Raw genomic sequence first — 7,442 nt, forward strand, 5'->3', positions numbered from 1 at the left:
ACAACATATAGAATTACAGATAGATGATCTTGATCATGTTCGGCAGCTCACAAGACCCGACAATTAAGCATAATGAGGAGAAGACAACCATCTAGCTACTGCTATGGACCCATAGTCCAGGGGTAGACTACTCACTCATCACTCCGGAGGCGACCATGGCGGCGTAGAGTCCTCCGGGAGATGATTCCCCTCTCCGGCAGGGTGCCGGAGGCGATCTCCTGAATCCCCCGAGATGGGATTGGCGAAGGCGGCGTCTCTGGAAGGTTTTCCGTATCGTGCCTCTCGGTACTGGGGGTTTCGCGATGAAGGCTATTTGTAGGCGGAAGGGTAGGTCAGGGGCATCGCGAGGGGCCCAGGAGACAGGTCGGCGCGGCCAAGGGTGGGGCCGCGCCGGCCACCCTCCTGGCCACCTCGTGGCCCCACTTCGTTGACTCTTCGGTCTTCTGGAAGCTTCGTGGCAAAATAGGACCCTGGGCGTTGATTTCGTCCAATTCCGAGAATATTTCCTTACTAGGATTTCTGAAACCAAAAACAGCAGAAAACAGAATCGGCACTTCGGCATCTTGTTAATAGGTTAGTTCCAGAAAATGCACGAATATGACATAAAGTGTGCATAAAACATGTAGATATCATCAATAATGTGGCATGGAACATAAGAAATTATCGATACGTCGGAGACGTATCAGCATCCCCAAGCTTAGTTTCTGCTCGTCCCGAGCAGGTAAACGATAAACAAAGATAATTTCTGGAGTGACATGCCATCATAACCTTGATCATACTATTGTAAGCATATGTAATGAATGCAGCGATCTAAACAATGTAAATGACATGAGTAAACAAATGAATCATATAGCAAAGACTTTTCATGAATAGTACTTCAAGACAAGCATCAATAAGTCTTGCATAAGAGTTAACTCATAAAGCAATAATTCAAAGTAGAGGTATTGAAGCAACACAAAGGAAGATGAAGTTTCAGCGGTTGCTTTCAACTTATAACATGTATATCTCATGGATATTGTCAACATAGAGTAATATAACAAGTGCAATATGCAAATATGTAGGAATCAATGCACAATTCACACAAGTGTTTGCTTCTTGAGGTGGAGAGAAATAGGTGAACTGACTCAACAATAAAAGTAAAAGAATGTTCCTTCAAAGAGGAAAGCATCGATTTCTATATTTGTGCTAGAGCTTTGGTTTTGAAAACAAGAAACAATTTTGTCAACGGTAGTAATAAAGCATATGTGTTATGTAAATTATATCTTACAAGTTGCAAGCCTCATGCATAGTATACTAATAGTGCCCGCACCTTGTCCTAATTAGCTTGGATTACCGGGATTATCGCAATGCACATGTTTTAACCAAGTGTCACAAAGGGGTACCTCTATGCCGCCTGTACAAAGGTCTAAGGAGAAAGCTCGCATTGGATTTCTCGCTATTCATTATTCTCAACTTAGACATCCATAACGGGACAACATAGACAACAGATAATGGACTCCTCTTTTATGCATAAGCATGTAGCAACAATTAATTTTCTCATATGAGATTGAGGATATATGTCCAAAACTGAAACTTCCACCATGGATCATGGCTTTAGTTAGCGGCCCAATGTTCTTCTCTAACAATATGCATGCTCTAACCATAAAGGTGGTAAATCTCCCTTACTTCAGACAAGACGGACATGCATAGCAACTCACATGATATTCAACAAAGAGTAGTTGATGGCGTCCCCAGGAACATGGTTATCGCACAGCAAGCAACTTAATAAGAGATAAAGTGCATAAGTACATATTCAATACCACAATAGTTTTTAGGCTATTTGTCCCATGAGCTATATATTGTAAAGGTAGAGGGTAGAAATTTAAAGGTAGCACTCAAGCAATTTACTTTGGAATGGCGGAGAAATACCATGTAGTAGGTAGGTATGGTGGACACAAATGGCATAGTGGTTGACTCAAGTATTTTGGATGCATGAGAAGTATTCCCTCTCGATACAAGGTTTAGGCTAGCAAGGCTATTTGAAACAAACACAAGGATGAAGCGGTGCAGCAAAACTCACATAAAAGACATATTGTAAACATTATAAGACTCTGCACCGTCTTCCTTGTTGTTCAAACTCAATACTAGAAATTATCTAGACCTTAGAGAGACCAAATATGCAAACCAAATTTTAGCATACTCTATGTATTTCTTCATTAATAGGTGCAAAGTATATGATGCAAGAGCTTAAACATGAGCACAACAATTGCCAAGTATCACATTATCCAAGACATTTTAGCACATTACTACATGTATCATTTTCCAATTCCAACCATATAACAATTTAACGAAGAGGAAACTTCGCCATGAATATTATGAGTAGAGCCTAAGGACATATTTGTCCATATGCTACAGCGGAGCGTGTCTCTCTCCCACACAAAGAATGCTAGGATCCATTTTATTCAAACAAAACAAAAAACAAAAAACAAACCGACGCTCCAAGCAAAGCACATAAGATGTGACGGAATAAAAATATAGTTTCAGGGGAGGAACCTGATAATGTTGTCGATGAAGAAGGGGATGCCTTGGGCATCCCCAAGCTTAGACGCTTGAGTCTTCTTGATATATGCAGGGGTGAACCACCGGGGCATCCCCAAGCTTAGAGCTTTCACTCTCCTTGATCATGTTGTATCATCTCCCTCTCTTGATCCTTGAAAACTTCCTCCACACCAAACTCAAAACAACTCATTAGAGGGTTAGTGCACAATCAAAATATACATGTTCAGAGGTGACATAATCATTCTTAACACTTCTGGACATTGCACAAAGCTACTGAAAGTCAATGGAATCGAAATATCCATCGAACATAACAAAACAGGCAATGCGAAATAAAAGGCAGAATCTGTCAAAAACAGAACAGTGCGTAATGACGAATTTTATTGAGGCACCAGACTTGCTCAAATGAAAATGCTCAAATTGAATGAAAGTTGCGTACATATCTGAGGATCACTCACGTAAATTGGCATAATTTTATGAGTTACCTACAGAGAATTTTGCCCAGATTCGTGACAGCAAAGAAATCTGTTTCTGCGCAGTAATCCAAATCTAGTATGAACCTTGCTATCAACGACTTTACTTGGCACAATAAAACACTAAACTAAGATAAGGAGAGGTTGCTACAGTAGTAAACAACTTCCAAGACACAAATATAAAACAAAGTACTGTAGTAAAAAAACTTGGGTTGTCTCCCATAAGCGCTTTTCTTTAACGCCTTTCAGCTAGGCGCAGAAAGTGTGCATCAAGTATTATCAAGAGATGGAGCATCGTTATCATAAGCTCCCCCATCTGTAGTGGTACTAAGGGCTTTGTCAATTTTAGGCCTATAATAATATTTTTTTGGTTTAGGTACTTTAGAGACATACATAAACTTTTGCTCCTTACCCACATAGGCTTTCTCCTTATATTTAAGAGAAGAAAAGGTTGATCCCAAGGTTCCCATTGCCTTTTCAAGTTCGCCGATCCTATCGGTTTGATTATCATGGATAACACAAGTTCCTAGGACACTAATTCTTTCATCAATTCCTCCTAAGGATTTATCAAGTTCATCAGTTTTATCAAGTAACATTTCCAATTTAGTTTCAATACTTGGAAAAATTTTCTCTATGGTTTCCAATTTTTTCATAACATCTTCAAGAGAGATTTCAATTTTAACTTCATCAACAGGGGGTATTCCAAATAGACTCTCAATAATGCAACTAGCTTCTAATGCAGGAGTACTTAGGAAGTTACCTCCTGTGAGACAATCAAGAACATACCTATTCCAGCTAGAGATACCAACATAAAAATTCCTGAGTAAAATAGTGGTGGAGTGTTTCTTAGTGCACCTATTATGGGCATTACTAATTCTATACCAAGCATCTCTTAAACATTCTCCCCCTTGTTGCTTAAACGAACGAACTTCAACTTCAGGATTACTCATTTTAGCAATAGTAAATAAAGCAAACTAGATAAAGTAAATGCAAGTAACTAATTTTTTTGTGTTTTTGATATAGCAAACAAGATAGTAAATAAAGTAAAACTAGCAACTAATTTTTTTGTATTTTGATTTAGTGCAGCAAACAAAGTAGTAAATAAAACTAAACAAGACAAAAACAAAGTAAAGAGATTGGGATGTGGAGACTCCCCTTGCAGCGTGTCTTGATCTCCCCGGCAACGGCGCCAGAAATTTAGCTTGACACGCTGATACGTCTCCGACGTATCGATAATTTCTTATGTTCCATGCCACATTATTGATGCTATCTACATGTTTTATGCACACTTTATGTCATATTCGTGCATTTTCTGGAACTAACCTATTAACAAGATGCCGAAGTGCCAGTTGCTGTTTTCTGCTGTTTTTGGTTTCAGAAATCCTAGTAAGGAAATATTCTCGGAATTGGACGAAATCAACGCCCAGGGGCCTATTTTTCCACGAAGCTTCCAGAAGACCGAAGATGAAACGAAGTGGGGCCACGAGGCGCCCAGACTACAGGGCGGCGCGGCCTAGGGTTTGGCCGCGCGGCCCTGTCATCTGGGGCCCTCGTGTGGCCCCCTGACTTGCCCTTCCGCCTACTTAAAGCCTCCGTGACGAAACCCCCAGTACCGAGAGCCACGATACGGAAAACCTTCCAGAGACGCCGCCAACGCCGATCCCATCTCGGGGGATCCAGGAGATCGCCTCCGGCACCCTGCCGGAGAGGGGAATCATCTCCCGGAGGACTCTACGCCGCCATGGTCGCCTCCGGTGTGATGTGTGAGTAGTCTACCCCTGGACTATGGGTCCATAGCAGTAGCTAGATGGTTGTCTTCTCCCCATTGTGCTATCATTGTCGGATCTTGTGAGCTGCCTAACATGATCAAGATCATCTATCTGTAATTCTATATGTTGCGTTTGTTGGGATCCGATGAATAGAGAATACTTGTTATGTTGATTATCAAAGTTATATCTACGTGTTGTTTATGATCTTGCATGCTTTCCGTTACTAGTAGATGCTCTGGCCAAGTAGATGCTTGTAACTCCAAGAGGGAGTACTTATGCTCGATAGTGGGTTCATGCCTCGCATTGACACCGGGACGGTGAGAAAGTTCTAAGGTTGTGTTGTGCTGTTGCCACTAGGGATAAAACATTGATGCTATGTCTAAGGATGTAGTTGTTGATTACATTACGCACCATACTTAATGCAATTGTCTGTTGCTTTGCAACTTAATACTGGAGGGGTTCGGATGATAACCGAAGGTGGACTTTTTAGGCATAGATGCAATTGGATGGCGGTCTATGTACTTTGTCGTAATGCCCAATTAAATCTCACTATACTCATCATGATATGTATGTGCATGGTCATGCCCTCTTTATTTGTCAATTGCCCAACTGTAATTTGTTCACCCAACATGCTGTTTGTCTTATGGGAGAGACACCTCTAGTGAACTGTGGACCCCGGTCCAATTCTCTTTACTGAAATACAATCTACTGCAATACTTGTTCTACTGTTTTCTGCAAACAATCATCTTCCACACAATACGGTTAATCCTTTGTTACAGCAAGCCGGTGAGATTGACAACCTCACTGTTTCGTTGGGGCAAAGTACTTTGGTTGTGTTGTGCAGGTTCCACGTTGGCGCCGGAATCCCTGGTGTTGCGCCGCACTACATCCCGCCGCCATCAACCTTCAACGTGCTTCTTGGCTCCTCCTGGTTCGATAAACCTTGGTTTCTTTCCGAGGGAAAACTTGCTGCTGTGCGCATCATACCTTCCTCTTGGGGTTCCCAACGAACGTGTGAGTTACACGCCATCAAGCATATTTTCTGGCGCCGTTGCCGGGGAGATCAAGACACGCTGCAAGGGGAGTCTCCACTTCTCAATCTCTTTACTTTGTTTTTGTCTTGCTTAGTTTTATTTACTACTTTGTTTGCTGCACTAAATCAAAATAAAATTAGTTGCTAGTTTTACTTTACTTGCTATCTTGTTTGCTATATCAAAAACACAAAAAAATTAGTTTACTTGCATTTACTTTATCTAGTTTGCTTTATTTACTGTTGCTAAAATGGCCAACGCTGAAAATACTAAGTTGTGTGACTTCACAACCACAAATAATAATGATTTCTTATGCACACCTATTGCTCCACCTGCTACTACAGCAGAATTCTTTGAAATTAAACCTGCTTTACTGAATCTTGTTATGCGAGAGCAATTTTCTGGTGTTAGTTCTGATGATGCTGCTGCCCATCTTAATAATTTTGTTGAACTATGTGAAATGCAAAAATATAAAGATGTAGATGGTGATATTATTAAACTAAAATTGTTCCCTTTCTCATTAAGAGGAAGAGCTAAAGATTGGTTGCTATCTCTACCTAAGAATAGTATTGATTCATGGACTAAATGCAAGGATGCTTTTATTGGTAGATATTATCCCCCTGCTAAAATTATATCTTTGAGGAGTAGCATAATGAATTTTAAACAATTAGATACTGAACATGTTGCTCAAGCTTGGGAAAGAATGAAATCTTTGGTTAAAAATTGCCCAACACATGGACTGACTACTTGGATGATCATCCAAACTTTCTATGCAGGACTAAATTTTTCTTCGCGGAATTTATTGGATTCAGCTGCTGGAGGTACCTTTATGTCCATCACTCTTGGTGAAGCAACAAAGCTTCTTGATAATATGATGATCAACTACTCTGAATGGCACACGGAAAGAGCTCCACAAGGTAAGAAGGTAAATTATGTCGAAGAAACCTCTTCCTTGAGTGATAAGATTGATGCTATTATGTCTATGCTTGTGAATGATAGGACTAATATTGATCCTAATAATGTTCCATTAGCTTCATTGGTTGCACAAGAAGAACATGTTGATGTGAACTTCATTAAAAATAATAATTTCAACAACAATGCTTACCGGAACAATTCTAGTAACAACTATAGGCCATATCCTTATAATAATGGCAACGGCTATGGTAATTCTTATGGAAATTCTTACAATAATAATAGGAGTTCACCCCCTGGACTTGAAGCCATGCTTAAAGAATTTATTAGTACACAAACTGCTTTTAACAAATCTGTTGAAGAAAAGCTTGGGAAAATTGATATACTTGCTTCTAAAGTCGATAGTCTTGCTGCTGATGTTGATCTTTTGAAATCAAAGGTTTTGCCTAATGAGAATCATCATAATAAAATTGTTACTACAGCAAATGCCATCCAAGTTAGAATTAATGAGAATATAAGATTAATGGCTGAACTGCGTGCTAGGTGGGATAGAGAAGAAAATAAAAAACTAGCTAAAGAGAAGAATACAGCTAAAGTTTGGACTATTACCACCACTAGTAATGCTAATGCTACACATGTTGCTGCACCTCCTACTAATACTAATAAAAGAATTGGTGTTAGCAATGTTTCCACTTCTAATGCAAAGCGCGAAAAACTGCTGA

This window comes from Lolium perenne, chromosome 2, assembly GCF_019359855.2.
Source record: "Lolium perenne isolate Kyuss_39 chromosome 2, Kyuss_2.0, whole genome shotgun sequence".
NCBI classification, from domain to species: Eukaryota; Viridiplantae; Streptophyta; class Magnoliopsida; order Poales; family Poaceae; genus Lolium; species Lolium perenne.